Genomic DNA, 16865 nt, shown 5'->3' on the forward strand with positions numbered 1-16865 from the left:
TCTGTCTAGGACTGCCTATAAGTCACACATAAATGGTAAGAGTGGGTTCCCTTGCTTTGTTCCTGATCTTAGAAGGAAAACTTTCAAATTTTCACCATTGAATACGTTAACTGTGGGCTTCTCATATCTGATCTTTATTGTGTTGAGGTGCCTTCTGTCTACACTTAATTTGCTAAGAGTTTTTATCAGGAAGGGAGGTTTAATATTGTCAAATGTTTTCTCTGCATCTGTTGAGATAATCATATGATTTTCATCCTTCATTTGCTAATGTGGTGAATCACATTGATTTATTTGATTATGTTGAATCATCCTGGCATTCCATAAATAAATTCCATTTGATCATGGCATAGATGTGTATTCTCAGTCACTCAGTCATGTCTCTTTGTGACCCCATGGACTATAGCTCCTAAGTCCAAGGGATTATCATGGCAAGGATGCTGGAGTGGGTTGCCATTTCCTCCTCCAAGGGATCTTCCCGACACAGGGAACAAACCTGCATCTCCTCAGGCTCCTACATTGGCAGGTGGCTCTTTACTACTGAGTCATCTGTGAAGTCCATGTACTCTTGAATTCTGTTTGCTAGAATTTTTGTTATAAATTTTTGGGTATACATTTACCAGGGATATGAAGCTGCAATTTTCTTTTCTTGAAATACCTTTTTATGGTTGGGTTATCAAGGCAATAGAGGCCTCATAAAATGGATTTGGAAATGCTGCCTCCTCTTGAATTTTTGGAGAAGTCTGAGAAAGACTGGTGCTGATTCTTCCTTAAATATCTAGTAGAAATCACCAGTGAAGCCATCTAGTCCTGGCTTTTCTTGTTTGAAGATTTTTGACTGCTAATTCAATTTCCTAATTTGTTATTAGTCTGTTTGTATTTTCTATAACTTTTACCATCTGATCCAGTAATTCTACTCCTGGATATATATTCAAAAGAAGTGAAATCAGGAAAGATGTATCTTCATTACCATGTTTGCATGCATTCTCAGTTGCTTCAGTAGTGCCTGACTTTTTACAACCCCATGGACAGTAGCCAGCCATGTTCCTCTCTTGATGGGGTTCCCCAGGCAAGAATACTGGAGTGGGTTGCCATGCCCTCCTCCAGGGGATCTTCCTGACCCAGGGATCGAACCCGTGTCCCCTCATTGCAGGCAGATTCTTTACTCTCTGACCCATGGGGGAGGCCCATTTACCATGTTTATTGCAGCATAATTTACAACAGTCAAGATCTGGAAACAACCCACACTTTCAACAACAGATGAATGGATAAAGAAAATGTGGAATATGCACGGAATGGAATGTTATTCAGCAATTTTAAAAAAGGAAATCCTACCACTTGGGATACCATGGATGGACTCAGAAGTAAATATTATGTATACTTTTGTACATGCTAAATTGCTTTAGCCATGTCCGACTCTTTGCGACCCCATGGACTGTAGACTGTCAGGCTCCTCTGTCCTTGGGATTCTCCACTCCAGGAGTGGGTTGCTGTGCCCTCCTCCAGGGGATCTTCCTGATCCTAGGACCGAACCCACATCTGTGCTTCCTGTATTGCAGGTGGATTCTTTACCACTGAGCCACCAGGAAGTCCATCTATATCTCTACAGTTTAATCAAAAAATTCATTTTTCATTTTAAATGCTCTTTTATTTAAGTAACAACTGCTTTTTTTTTTTTTGACCGAAGCAAAAGCTAAAGTGCTACTCCATGTATTTCTTGCCTTTCAAATTCAATCGGGTGACAAACAACTGCATCATCTAGTTCTAATTGCTTAAAAGGCATGTTATATAAATCAGCTGCACAACCAGAGACACCTTCTTACTCTGACATTGCTTCATTTGGTTCAATCATCACTTTTTCTTTATAGGATCTGTTTTTTGCAATCAATTCTCAGAGATTTCTGGAATATAAAGTTCAGACCTAAAACTTCTCATGGGCTATTTCAGCAGTTGTGTGGTCCCAGAATGCAAACTTGGAAGGGCAGAGAAGTTCTGGGGCTCAGGTACGTGGCCTGGAGGAGTTTGAGGTGAGGGCCAATTTGGACTGTACTTGGGGGAGGGGAGAGGGCAATCTACAGTTGTAGCAGCATTTCCTACCTGCATGCACATGTTTCTCTTATGGCACCAACCATCTGAAAAGTAGACATCAAAGTCCAGCTTAGCTCGTGGCTCACACGAAGTTCAGAGAGAAGACTGGAGATGCAGCATTGCCATGGAAAATATTATGTCTGGAAATAAGTCAGTCATAGAATTACAAATATTGCATGATTCCACTTAAATGAAGCATTTAGTATAGTTAAACTTACAGATGCCGACAACAGAATGGTGGCTGCCAGAAGATGGGGGAGGAGAAAACTGGGGATTTTTCAGTGGTTATAAAGTTACAGTTATATATAAGATTAATAAGCTCTAGAGACTGGCTGTACAACATAGGGCACATAGCTAACATAGGTTGTTCACTTAAAGACAGTAGATCTCTTGCTACATGTTCTTACCGTTAAAAAAAGTGCAAGGGGACACAAGAAATCTTTTAGTGGTGATGAGTATTTTTTAAAATTTTATTTAAGTATAATTGATTTACAATGTTGTGTTGGTTTCTGGTGTACAGAAGGTGATTTAGTTATATATATAAATTATGTTTAATATTCTTTTCTATTATGGTTTATTATAGGATATTGAATATAGTTTCCTGTGCTATACAGTAGGGCCTTGTTCTTTATCCATTCCATATATAATAGTCTCCATCTACTAATCCCAGACTCCCAATCCATCCATCCCCCCTCCGCTGTGCCTTGGCAACCACAAATCTGTTCTCTATGTCTGTGAGTAATTTGTTTCATAGATAAGTTGATTTCTATCATATTTGATTCCACATATAAGTGGTATCATATGCTATTTTGTCTTTCTCTTTGACTTACTTCACTTAGTATGATAATCTCTAGGTCCATCTAAGTTGCTGTAAATGGCATTATTTCTTCCTTTTTTATGGCTAAGTAGTATTCCATTGTATATATGTACCATATCTTTGTCTTTCATCTGTCAATGGACTTCTGTGTAATTTTTGTATCTTGGCTCTTGTAAATAGAGCTGCTACAAACATATGAGCATATGGATCTTTTCAAATCAGAGGTCTGTCAATGGATATGTTTATTACCTTGTTTGTGGTGATGTTATCACAGGGTTCAAAATCATTAAAATGTATACATTAAATACTTGCAACTTTTGTATATTGTCTCAGTAAAGTTTAAAAAAATAAAAAAAGAAGATGAACACAAAACTGAGAATTTCAGGTGGTGGCAAATACATGAAGAAACTGGAATTTTCACTCACTGCTAGTGGACTATAAATTGCTAAGACCAGAAATTTGGCAGTATCTACTAATACAGAATAATACTGAATATATGTACATCCTGTGGCTACTAGTGCTGAATATACATACATTTTCTGGTAATATTATACTAGGTATGTATCAAAATCAAATGGATAACTATGTGCATCAACAGGTACAAAAATATTCATAGCAGCATAATTTTTACTGACTCCAAACTTTAAACAACTCAATGTTAAGCAATATTAGACTAGACAAATAAATTTTGGAATTACATAAAAAGGAATAAACTACTACTATATTCTTTAATATTATCAATCTTACAAATTTTTATTGAGTGAAAAGAGCCACACAAGAGAATATACTATGTGTGGTCATTTATAACCATTCAAAAGCAGGCAAAACTAATTCTGGTTATAAAATTCAAAATAGTGGCAATTTTTGTGTGGGTTGTGATGACTCAGATGGAGTATAAGATTTTTATATATATGGTAAACATCTAAAAATCTTGATGCAGGAGGTGGTAACACAAGTTCATTCATTTTGTTACCAAGATATGCACTAGGGATTATTGCACTTTTGTACATATATCATCTCTTAACAATTTTTCACACACATCCATTCAGAAAATTTTTTAAATTGTATTTCATTAATTTTTGGTGAAGGCGTAGGACAAGGGGTACTCATATATTTAGGGTACAAATGTCAGTTGTAGCAGCTACTTAAAGGAGTAAACGGAAGGAATCTACTAATAAGATATAAGATGTTGTCCATCTAGCACTTCCACATGTTAGTATCTTTCCCTAGAGAACACTTGGATATACGTGCAAAAAGGCACAAACACACGTTGAAGGTAGCAACATTTCTAATTAAAAAACCAAAAAAGAAACAAACATGTCCCAGGGAAAAGGAATCATAAATTAAATCTATCTATTGGTTCTGAGAACTACCATGTAGTATTTTAAAGGAAAGAGGTAAATTTATATATATATATATATATAAACATATATATATATATGGAAAGATCTCAAGGATATAATGTTGACTGGGGGGAAAAAACCAACATCTACAGGTATGTAAATGGAGAGAACTAGAAGTCACCATATGTGAAAGTCAACTCAGTCGTGTCCCACTCTTTGGGACACCACGGACTATACAGACCATTAAATTCTTCAGGCCAGAATACTGTAGTGCGTATCCGTTCCCTTCCCCAGGGGATCTTCCCAACCCAGGGATCGAACCCTGGTCTCCAACCCAGGTCTGCAACATTGCAGGCGGATTCTGTACCAGCTGAGCCACAAGGGAAGCCCAGAAGTCACCATATAGTGACTGGTTTTTAATTACTCCCTGAAAACGATTAGCTAATGTGTGACGTTTAAATTTATGATTATATGTAATTTAACATGAATAATAGCACTTATAATGTCTTTGGAAGGATACCCAAAAAATCAGCAACACTCAAGTTATTGACTTCAATAGGCGAACCGAGTACCTGAGGACCTGGAAGCGGAATTCCCTCTATGTAACTCTTTAGTCCTTCATATATTTGAACAGTCTAACTGTAGTTACCTATAGGAAAAGTAGTTTCATTAAAATATAATCTGAAGTCAAACAATAAAGGAGGTCAATTTCGAGCGAAAACCTATACAAATATAAAAAAATGTGACTACTATTAAAACTGATTGGGAAGATCCCCTGGAAAACGAAATGGCAACCCACTCCACCATTCTTGCCTGGAAAATCCTACGGACAGAGGAGGCTGGCGGGCTACAGTCCACAGGGTCACAAGAGTCGCACACGACTTAGCAACTAAACCACCACCACCACCACCACTATTAAAACTGAAGTGTTAGGCGCTAGGAGCGCAGAGAGAGTATCCTAAATCGGGGTGGGGCTGGGGCTGGGGCCGGGGCCGAGAATTCAAAGCTGAGGTAACTCTTGAACAGGGAAATTGAATGTCCTACTTTTTCACTTCTGGAGCGCCCAAGGGCCCTGAAATCCAGTCCCATGATTATTTTCCAGAATTGGACCCTAAATTGTCACCAAGAGACTGGGGGAAGCCAGAAGAATCTACCAGGAGAGCGAAGGGATGCATCATAAAACCCTGCGGCACCGGATTCGCGACAATTCAGTCAGCCGGAGTTTCCTATTCCCACTCTCGCCTCAGGGCCGGCCGGGCCGCCCCTCGCGCCTTCCCGCGACGCTTACTGGACAGTATACGATTGACACAGTCACTCACCAATCGCCGCTCTGCTATAGGGGTTCTCTGGCCCTTACCGGTCTTTGGTCCCCGGGGCGAGATACGACCTCTGTGCGTCGACGTCAGCGTGTTGACGTCATAGGCCGGGTACTCTAGTAGGTCCTGGGGCGACAGTACGCGGGCGGTGGGCTACGCGACTTCTGCAGGACTAGATTTCTGGTCCCGCCCCGCCGAGCCCCGCCCCTCCGCCGGCAGAGACTGCCGCGGGCGCAGCCACAGAGCCGCGGTCTCCCGGCCAGCCTGGGGCGGCCGGCCCGGAACCACCCGATGAGGTAGGCTGGGTTTCTGGTCACCCTATTTGACAGATTGGAAAACTGAGTCATCGGGATCAGATGATTTGCCCGGGGCTCACTGGAGACCCGCGAACGGAGGCCAGAACCGAGCATCCCGGCTTGTTTGTACGGCCCTCGCCGTCCTCTGGAGAGGAGGAGGGGCTTGGCGGGCTTGTTTATAATGGGTACAGAAGTGAAGTTGCAGATTGTGGAGCCCCTTTTCATCCAAGGTTTGGGTGGGCATTCAGGGGATGGATGCTAGTAGAGAGGTCTCCATTCCTTCATCCTGCGCAGCCCTCGGTGAAATCAAGCCCTCTGCTGGCCCCTTGGGCCCACCATAGTGACCAAGAATGGTGACTAGGCTGATGCGTGGGCTATAGGAACAAGGTCGGTTACTGACCTCTTTTTTTTTTTTTTTCCTTCCCATTAAGGAAAGCTGTGTTCCAAACAAAATTTAAAAATTAAAGCACAAGTCACGAATGTTCTGGCTCTGGTTTCAGTTCACTGCTTTGCTCACTCATGGGTATCTGGCCATATTTTGAAATCTCAGTAGCATGCTTATTTTTTGGGTTAGGATTAGAGAGGGATGTTTTTTTCTTTCCTTTAGTTCAAAGATGAGTTAACATTGTGGAACTTTTCTTATTCTCTTAAAGTGCCAATTGATCTTCATGTCATTTGTCTTCTATTTCACAGATGGAATTACTGAATTCATCACTTGACTTAGTAGTAGTTTGGATAAGCTTAGCTAGGTAACAAAATAACAGGTCAAACCTCTCCATACTAATACTGGAATTAGTTTATCTCAGAATTCTTTGTGGAGAAGAGTTCTGAAAGGTAATTCACATATATATATTCCATCTACCCATACATCCTCATGAAACAAAACATCTTAGGATACCTAAGATGCTTTATTTATGGGTTCTAATAAGGTGGGGCATAATTCATGCTCATAAAGTAAAAATGTGTACTGTATAATATATGTATCCATATATAATGTTTTGTATTGTCATGAAGAATTCATTCTCTTTAAATCTTTCTGTCTCAGACATTGACCTTTAAGAGTGCATTATTGCATAAAACTGCATTGAAGAAATGAAATTAAAACTGCTTCAGGGGACTTTTCCTTACTAAGGTTCACAGAAGGATGGTTGTTATCATTTGACTTTAGTCTTTGGACAAATTTATCTGATGATCGCCTCATCTCTGCCTCATCTTACGCTTTGTTTTAGATGTTGAGGATTGAATGTGGAAACCTTTACATAATAGTCTTGCTCTCAAGACCTTCCGTTTTGATGGAGATACTATAAATATATAAACAAAAATGACAATTTTAGATAATGATAAATGCTAGAAAAGAAATTACCAGGGGCTGGAGCACGACTGGGATGTGGGAGGAAATTTAGATATGGGTGGTCAGAAAGATTTCCTTGAGTAAGTTTGGAGATCTGAATGTTTAGAATGAGTCAGCCATGGGAAGATCTGCTGGAAGTTTCCAAGCAGCAGTGACAGTGCAAAGGAGCTAAAGGAAAAAGAAGCTTGATATTTTCCAGGGATAGAGGAGAAGTTGTGTGGCTGGAGTCAGGTATACTTAGGGGAGAATGAGGTGGGAGGACAAAAGTGAGGGAAGTGGCACTCAGAGGTGGGCAGGATTGCGATCATCTCAGTCCCGTGTGGGAATTCCAGACAAAGAATTGTCAAAGCTCTCTTCATTTTTCTTAGTGACATTCATATAATGCTAACCTGGCTTTCTGCTTTATATTGGTTATGAAATCATTATAGTAAATCACTATATGTTTTTTCACCAGTGGTCCTCTTTCTTAATGGAAAAATGTCATCTTCCCTCGAGCACTGTGTCCCACACTGTTTCTTTCCTGTTAATTGTTACTATGTGCAGTGCTCTGAGCCTTTACTTATCTTCTGCTTCCTGCTTTGATCCTTCTTACTCCCAACTGCGAGTCCTCTCCAGTATTTATGTGCCAGGCATTCAATCTCCAGTATTTATGTGCCAGGCATTCAATCCCTGCTCTTCTCCAGGCTGAGTTCTAGGAAACTGCTTTGTCAAGTGGATTCCTCTTCCCCATTAGAACTTATCTTACTGGCCAGAGACTTAATGTCTGCCTTTATTTAGTGCCTACAGTATACCAGATGCATTATATACTTTCTGAGTCTTCTTTCCTGTTGCAAAGGTAAATGTTATCCTTCCTTGATAGAAGAGGACACTTCTGCATAAGGCTACCACCTGGTACTGAGGGAGCCCAGGTTTGAACACTCCAGTTAGTCTGCCATTGAAGCTTGATCCGTGATAGGAAGCTTGGTACCTCCCTGAATGTATTACAACAACTCTCTATTCTGAAATTAATATTTTATGAAATAGCACTCTAGAGATCATGATTCAATCCTCTTAGTTTAAAGGTGAGACTGGGGAAGCCTATTCAGTGCTTTTCGAGACAGAACTCGCATCAGATTCTCATCCTACTAATTTTCAGCCTAATGTTTTTTCTGCTGTACTTAAACTCCATGGACATTCCATCACAAGGGGTTTTGGTATATAGAGAAATATAATATTTCAACATCATGAACTTACTGTCCATAAACTCATACAAGGCATCTTTTAAAAAGATGAGACAGTGCTTCTGCTTGGGGTAAAATAGCCCCTTGATAGTGATGGTGGTGATTTAGTCGCTAAGTCGTGTCCGACTCTTGAGACCCCATGGACTGTAGCCCACCAGGCTCCTCTGTCTATGGAATTTTCCAGGCAAGAACACTGGAGTGGGTTGCCATTTCCTTCTCCAGCAGATCTTCCGGACCCAGGAATTGAACCCTGGTCTCTTGCATTGCAGGCAGATTCTTTACCAACTGAGCTATGAGGGAAGCCCCAAAATAGCCCCTTACTGTATTTTAATTCACCTTTTCAGCAGTGAGCAGGTGTAAACTTTCTTTGTGAACCTTGGTTTTCTTAGTAGAAAGTTGCTTCAAAATGACTTTAAAATTTACAGTTCAACTTCACAAATCTTTGTAGGGAGTTTACAATGTGTTGTTTTCCCAGCTTTAACTGTTTACTTACAATTATGGGAACATCACTGAGCATTTTCTGGTTCATAGTTTCTGTTGGCAAGTAAGAGTTTCTTCCTATAATTGAGGAAGCTGTTGGGCCAACTCAGGGATACAACTTCTCTTTCTTAGTAATGCATTATCATTTTTAAAAATGAGTCAAAATTCATGTCTAAATTATATTGTTGAAAAGGGGGTCACTTTCTTTCTACAATTTAAAAATACCCATTCTTTATTTCTAAGGTTTGCTTATTTTATTAATTATGATTGGGATATAACTGATGAATTATAGTAAATTAACAAATAGCTGAATTTACTTTCTGATAGCTTTTTGACTCCCCTGTAAGTGACTCAGATGGTAAAGAATCTGCCTGCAATGCTGGAGACCTGGGTTCGATCCCTGAGTTGGGAAGACCCCCTGGAGGAGGGCATGGCAACCCACTCCGGTATTCTTGCCTGGAGAATCCTATGGACAGAGGAGCCTGGTGGGCTGTAGTCCATGGGGTCGCCAAGAATTGGACACGACTGAGTGACTAAGCACAGCACAGTAACTTAATGGTGGTCAACTTTTCTATTAGTCAAATCAGAATAATGTTACTGGAATTAGTTTGTGCAGCTGACTTATACCTTCTGAAGGTCCAAGCTGTCATAATTTGGCCTCAGATTACAGTGCTGTCCTTCCACCATGAACCCAGTGCCCCAAACTGGACTCCTGGCCATTCCAGCTTTAGTGCCATTGCTTGTGCCCTGCCTGCAGCCTGAAATGCGTTCTGCATAAACAAATGCAGCCAAAGTTCTGCCTGTGCCACTCTGTCCGTCTGTGCTCCTTTCTCAATGAGCTGTTTCCTTTGTCGCTTTAATGGAAGCCTTCTCTTTGACAGCACTTCTGGTAGTCTTGCTCAGTGATGCAGTTTACCAATCTGGATATCTTTGGTAGTGTACTATATTGTATGTGGGTGTTCAAATATATGTTAACTTGAGCTTAAAAGAGATTTAACAATTCGTTTTAGACTTGAAAAGTTGTGTTTTTGTGTGTGTGTGTAAATGATAGAGCCCTTTGGTTTAGTTTAGCGACTTCACTTTCACTTTTCACTTTCATGCGTTGGAGAAGGAAATGGCAACCCACTCCAGTGTTCTTGCCTGGAAAATCCCAGGGACGGGGGAGCCTGGTGGGCTGCCGTCTGTGGGGTCTCACAGAGTCGGACACAACTGAAGTGACTTAGCAGCAGCAGCAGCAGCAGCCTTTTTAGATTTATAGAACTTTTATTACCTTACCTTTGCTAGAAGCATCTTTAATGCTTTTCTTGGCTTTGATTCAGCAGAACTTCTTTCCTGTTACAGTTAAGTGTCTGACTGCTACAGTTACCAAGGGGTCCCTTGAGAGCAACTCAGATGTTTGGGCTGTAAGTATTGAAGGCACATTGTTGCAAATAAGAATCCATGTTTTCTGTGTTTATGGTTTTGGGAAAAAGATAACAGCAGTTCTACTTTTTAATAGTGACTGAGAAAACTGAAGCCCAGAGGACGAGTCAGAGATTCCTACAGTGCTGGGCTACGGAGCTTGATCAGCACTCTTGGTTCACGGCAGCAGGGGCTGGCACTCGTTCTGATGTCCTACCACAGAATTCCTGGTAGCCTCTTAAGTGTATTTCAGCACAGCTGAGGCCTTTCTGGATTGCTTGACTTGCTTGGCTAGTGAGCTGCCCTACATCTGGAAGACACCTCTTGTTGTGACTCCAAGTCAAAGCAGGAACTCTGTCCAAGGATCCCCAACTGAGCTGTTTAAGTCCACGGGATCTTCCTGGGCAAGCATTGGCTGGTATCTGGTTTGGTAGGATCTTTAGTTTAAAGCCTCTTTCTTGGGGCTTTCCTGGTGATCCAGTGGTCAAGACTTGGAGCTTTGATGGTAGGAGACATGGGTTCAATCCCTGGCTGGGAAACTAAGATCCCACATGCTGCTCAGGGCAGCCAAAAAAGGTAAAATAAAAATTAATTAATAAAATGAAAAGGCAAAACCTTTCTCTTCTACTTCCCCTCTCATCACAGTTTTCTAAAAAATATCTTGGGGTTAATGGGCATCCTCTGTATTAAACTAGGAGCTGGAGGAAATTCAGTCTGGTGCCTTCTAAGTTGCAGTAATCACCAGTTTCTATGTCCCATGTTTTCCAGGACAGTTTACTTTTCTGACACTGTGTGTTGTTGCTCACTAGAGGATGTTCTTGTTTGCTTTTTGTTTTAGGAAAATATATTCTCATGGTTCTTTAATTGATTAATGACCTGCTGAATGAATGACGTAGAACCAGGGAATTTCAAGTACATTTCCCTATTTGTTAAATTCCTCCAAGGTAGCAGAAGGATGTCTTGAGAAATTAAGAGTTTTCTCCAGCTGAGGTGGGAGCCCCAGCTAGAGCTTGCTTCTGTTATTACTGATAATAACTGAGAGGGCTTCCTATGTGTCAGGTGGTATTTTAAATGCTTTATGTCAGGATTTGGTATCCTGAGCACTGTTAATATTTTAGGTTGGATAATGTTTTTGTGTTGGGGGCTGTCCTATGAGTTGTAAGGGGTTTAGCAGCATACGTAGGCTCTACCCCGCTGCATACCAGTCCCACCTCCCCCCAGTGGTGACAACCAAAAATGTCTCCAGTCTTTGCTATATGTTCTGGAGTGAGTGAGCAGAGTCCTTCCCTCCACAGGCACCTAAAGAACCACTGCTTTACTAAACTAATTTATTCCTCTCAACAACCCTCTACGATGGGTCGTATTATTGTCTTCATTTTGTGGAGGGAGAACCTGAGGCATGGAGTGGGTTAAGTGACTTGTCCAGGATTACACAAGTAGTAAGCAGTCATAGTGGATGTGAAACTCGCCAGTGATCTTTGTGAACTCTGGCCCTGTGCAGCCAGCAGACTGGCTGCAGACTGTTAGGGACCCAAAGACTATACAAGTTCAGCTCAGTTCAGTCGCTCAGTCGTGTCCGACTCTTTGCGACCCCATGGACTGTGGCACGCCAGGCCTCCCTGTCCATCACCAACTCTCAGAGTTTACTCAAACTCATGTCCATTGAGTCGGTGATGCCATCCAACCATCTCATCCTCTGTTGTCCCCTTCTCCTCCCGCCTTCAATCTTTCCCAGCATCAGGATCTTTTCAAATGAGTCAGTTCTTCGCATCAGGTGGCCAAAGTATTGGAGGTAAATCAGGGGACAAAACAAAAGCCAGTAGGACCAAACAGGGCTGTAAGTGAGGTGGCTGAGTTAACTGGGGAGCATTGCCAGAATTGCCTCTTTTTCAAGAGAAGCTAGAGATCTAGATTTTAGTTGTGTGAAAAATGCTTATCTTTTAATATTGGCAGTTAATCTAGTGACGAAACATCATGCAAGCCAGGAGACAGACAAGCAGTATCACTTATGTATGGACAAGGTTTGGTCCCAGGCCGTCAGTTTGTGTTCTTTTTTGTGGAGACTTAGCAGCATTGTGATATCATAGAGAATTGTATACTCATTTGATTAAAAGCACAGATATAGAATCTACGTGGAGGGCAAAAGTTTTCACTTCTTGGAAGTCTCTGGAAATAAAGATTGGTGGGGTGGTGCTTCTAGACTAGAGATAGTTGTCTTTTTCTTTTAAGCCAAAAGAGTGTGAGAATTAGGCTGGCCAATCCATCACACTTGGAAATTTTAATGCTCTGCTGCTCAGCACAGACTCAGTTTGAAAGTTCTGTACTTCGTCCTGCAGCAGTGTCAGCAGTAACTATTTTTTTTTTTTTAATGACTTCTGCTGTACTGGTGCTAAAGGCAATATCCTATAGGACAACCAGGCAACATAAATTCTGGAATTCAATATCCTGGAGAAGTGAACCACAGCCATACCTCAGTCTTTTGACAGCCAGTAACCGATGGAGTCCAGTTTAACCCTGTAGGAAAGCCCAGGCTGTCTGCCTGTTTGAGTAACAGTGGACCTCTCCGGCCTTTGTAGCCTTTTCCGTGAGCCCGTGTGCTTTTGTACCCCTGCTCTAGGTGTGAAAGCGACCTCCTGCTCTCACACTGTCTTTGCGTGGCCTTGGGATCTGCCCGGCGCCTCCTCACGTGGGCCCCTCTGAGACTGTGGGCAGCCCAGTCTCCTGGAAGTGCTCCTGCTTCTCCTCTGGTTTTAATTTAATCTGCCTCTTCCTTGCTGGAGGTCACCTTTTCATTTCTTTTGAAGCCATATGTTTTCTTTTAGGCTAGTAGGCTAGTTTTTTATCAAGCTTTTTTCTGGCCATAAGAACCTAGAGTTCTGTCCTTTAGTGTTACAACCGTCTTAGACTTTGATTTCTAATTATTTGTATAACTGCTTTACCTCCTCTATAAAATTATATTTTACTTGAGTATCAGTTCAGTTCAGTCTCTCAGTCGTGTCCGACTCTTTGCGACCTCATGAATTGCAGCACGCCACGCCTCCCTGTCCATCACCAACTCCTGGAGTTTACACAAACTCATGTCCATCGAGTCAGTGATGCCATCCAGCCATCTCATTCTCTGCCATCCCCTTCTCCTCCTACCCCCAATCCCTCCCAGCATCAGGGTCTTTTCCAGTGAGTCAACTCTTCGCATGAGGTGGCCAAAGTACTGGAGTTTCAGCCTCAGCATCAGCCCTTACAATGAACACCCAGGACTGATCTCCTTTAGGATGGACTGGTTGGATCTCCTTGCAGTCCAAGGGACTCTCAAGAGTCTTCTTCCACACCACAGTTCAAAAGCATCAATTCTTCGGCGCTCAGCTTTCTTCACAGTCCAACTCTCACATCCATACATGACCACTGGAAAAACCATAGCCTTGACTAGACGGACCTTTGTTGGCAAAGTAATGTCTCTGCTTTTTAATATTCTGTCTAGGTTGGTCGTAACTTTTCTTCCAAGGAGTAAGCGTCTTTTAATTTCATGGCTGCAATCACCATCTGCAGTGATTTTGGAGCCCCCAAAAATAAAGTCTGACACTGCTTCCACTGTTTCCCCATCTATTTCCCATGAAGTGATGGGACTTGATGCCATAATCTCAGTTTTCTGAATGTTGAGCTTTAAGCCAACTTTTTCACTCTCCTCTTTCACTTTTATCAAGAGGCTTTTTAGTTCCTCTTCACTTTCTGCCATAAGGGTGGTGTCATCTGCATATCTGAGGTTATTGATATTTCTCCTGGCGATCTTGATTCCAGCTTGTGCTTCTTCCAGCCCAGCGTTTCTCATGATGTACTCTGCATATAAGTTAAGTAAGCAGGGTGACAATATACAGCCTTGACGTACTCCTTTTCCAATTTGGAACCAGTCTGTTGTTCCATGTCCAGTTCTAACTGTTGCTTCCTGACCTACATATAGGTTTCTCAAGAGGTGGGTCAGGTGGTCTGGTATTTCCATCTCTTTCAGAATTTTCCACAGTTTATTGTGATCCACACAGTCAAAGGCTTTGGCATAGTCAATAAGGCAGAAATAGATGTTTTTCTGGAATGCTCTTGCTTTTTCGATAATTCAGCGGATGTTGGCAATTTGATCTCTGGTTCCTCTGCCTTTTCTAAAACCAGCTTGAACATCTGGAAGTTCACGGTTCACGTATTGCTGAAGCCTGGCTTGGAGAATTTTGAGCATTGCTTTACTAGTGTGGGAGATGAGTGCAGTTGTGCAGTAGTTTGAACATTCTTTGGGATTGCCTTTCTTAGGGATTGGAATGAAAACTGACCTTTTCCAGTCCTGTGGCCACTGCTGAGTTTTCCAAATTTGCTGGCATATTGAGTGCAGCACTTTAACAGCGTCATCTTTCAGGATTTGAAATAGTTCCACTGGAATTCTATCACCTCCACTAGCTTTGTTCTTAGTGATGCTTCCTAAGGCCCTCTTGACTTCTCATTCCAGGATGTCTGGCTCTAAGTGAGTGATCACACCATTGTGGTTATCTGAATCATGAAGATCTTTTTTGTATAGTTCTTCTGTGTATTCTTGCCACCTCTTCTTAATATCTTCTGCTTCTGTTAGATCCGTACCATTTCTGTCCTTTATTGAGCCCATCTTTGCCTGAAATGTTCCCTTGGTATCTCTAATTTTCTTGAAGAGATCTCTAGTCTTTCCCAGTCTGTTGTTTTCCTCTATTTCTTTGCCTTGATCACTGAGGAAGGCTTTCTTATCTCTCCTGGCTATTCTTTGGAACTCTGCATTCAAATGGGAATATCTTTCATTTTCTCCTTTTACTTGAGGATAGGGAACAGTCTTTCCCATCTCACTTTTCCCCACAGCATCTAGCGGAGTGTTTTCCATGGGTAGATGCTTCATACATTTCAGTTTATTCACAGGGTCCTGGTAGGTTCCCACTCATATAGTGATTTCTTCCTTTTTTTCCTGTATGTTTGTATGTTTATCTAGTGTGTTGTTAGAGTGACTTCACTAAATAGAATTCAAAGTAGGAACGAAGAAGTGATGACCAAATTAATTTGGGAAGGTTGGACTATTTTTATTAATTCCATTGTCAATGCTAGTAATTAGAGATGAAATATTCTTCATTTATTGATGTTGGAAGTCCAGACATCTGTGTAAACTTGGCTAACTTTAGGTAGCAAGTACCCAGACTCCAAACTTTTATACAGCAATATTTGTAAACAAATTTATAATAACAAACGAATGCCTAACAAACACATGGCCAGGTATTTCCCTAGGTGCTAAGGATACAGAAGTGTCTTCTGGGACCTTTGGTATAATACTGAGGATAAGACATGTAAACAATATGTAAAATTGTATGAAAGATTAGAAGTGCTGGTAAAGACAGATAATCTCTCAGTGGGATCAGACAACATTTCATTGAGGAAGTGGTACTTAAGCTTCCTTGAACAATGAATAGGCTTTCATTGCTGTTAATTGTTTATCAGTTGCAGGAAAAGGCACTCCAGGCTGGAGGATGAGGACAAAGACAGTGACAGTGCCAACCACCTGTGTACAAGGAAACCAACCATAAGTTAGTCCGTCTAGAGCTCTGGGTGTGAGGAAATGGAGTTTTGAGCAGAGGGAGGAAGCGGTTCCTTCAGGCTTTCATTTTAAAGAGATCTTACTTTAGTGATGTCCTCTCCCTCTGTAAACATATGCTCCCAGTCTATTCTTACCATTAGGCTGCAGTTCAAACTGTTTTATTACTGTATCAGCTAGCTGTTGTGTTGAGTCTTATAATTAGTGGTCCTTGTTTATGTGATCCTGTTTTCTGAAGCACAGGTTAGGTTGATAAAGTCATCTGAAGCTGATCTCTTAAGGCTCTGTTTTACTTTGTGATCTCCTAAAAAGTCTGATGAAGAAAGAGGAAAGGCTACTGGTGCTTTTTTAAATCTCACTATGAAGATTTGAGATTTCCTTATAAGTCACATGCACCCAAGCTTTGAACCTCAAATCTTGACTTACAGTAGAGATTAGTAATTTTGTAAAGAACTATGTTTACCCGTGTGTCAGAGTAACAAAGAAGTAACACATGTAACTTCCACCTATTGGTAGATATTCCTGGGCAGGCATATAAGCAGCACTGCCTTTTATTGACTTGGTATAGTTTGTGAGATGGGAAGTTGGCCTTGGATAACTCCAGGGACAGTTGATGCTACGTCTTTCCTAGTATTGCTATTAGCGTGTCACTTCTACCTGCCATAGAGCCACTACAGGAGCAGTGAGTGGAAGAAGACGGCTCTGAAAGCTCGAGTGACACCTGGGGGTACCCTTACCCTTCCAGAGGAGTCTTGTGTCGTTGAATAAAGAGGAAATGCAGCTTGCTTCCAAATATCCACCTTGGCTTTGCTGTCTGATCATCAGCTGGCTACATGGAATTTAGCTTCTGTTTTCTCTGCCTTTGAGAATGCTTATGAAGAATGTGTGATGAACACATTTTTAATTCTAGTCTTTAAGATTAAGAAAGACAGTTACTAAAACAAATTTATATCTTTAGCTGCCTTCCTTTGACTC

General features: G+C 41.4%; 1 protein-coding gene and 1 pseudogene across 3 annotated transcripts in view; one reads left to right on the forward strand and one right to left on the reverse strand.

The window, feature by feature from the left end:
* LOC122674376 overlaps positions 1–2121 on the reverse strand; it is a 54539-nt pseudogene extending 52418 nt beyond the window's left edge. The window contains exon 1 of the transcript XR_006334962.1: positions 2095–2121. The product of XR_006334962.1 is annotated as a 60S ribosomal protein L12-like (transcript). The remainder of the gene's footprint in view (positions 1–2094) is intronic.
* Positions 2122–5661: 3540 nt separating this feature from the next.
* Positions 5662–16865, forward strand: part of STARD3NL (STARD3 N-terminal like) — a 54580-nt gene continuing 43376 nt past the window's right edge. The window contains exons 1-2 of one of the 2 annotated variants that reach the window (XM_043872651.1): positions 5662–5857; positions 10250–10311. The gene's annotated coding sequence lies outside the window, so the exon portion shown is untranslated. The remainder of the gene's footprint in view (positions 5858–10249; positions 10312–16865) is intronic. The other variant, XM_043872650.1, reaches the window with a different exon arrangement.

This window comes from Cervus elaphus, chromosome 18, assembly GCF_910594005.1.
Source record: "Cervus elaphus chromosome 18, mCerEla1.1, whole genome shotgun sequence".
Taxonomy (NCBI): domain Eukaryota; kingdom Metazoa; phylum Chordata; class Mammalia; order Artiodactyla; family Cervidae; genus Cervus; species Cervus elaphus.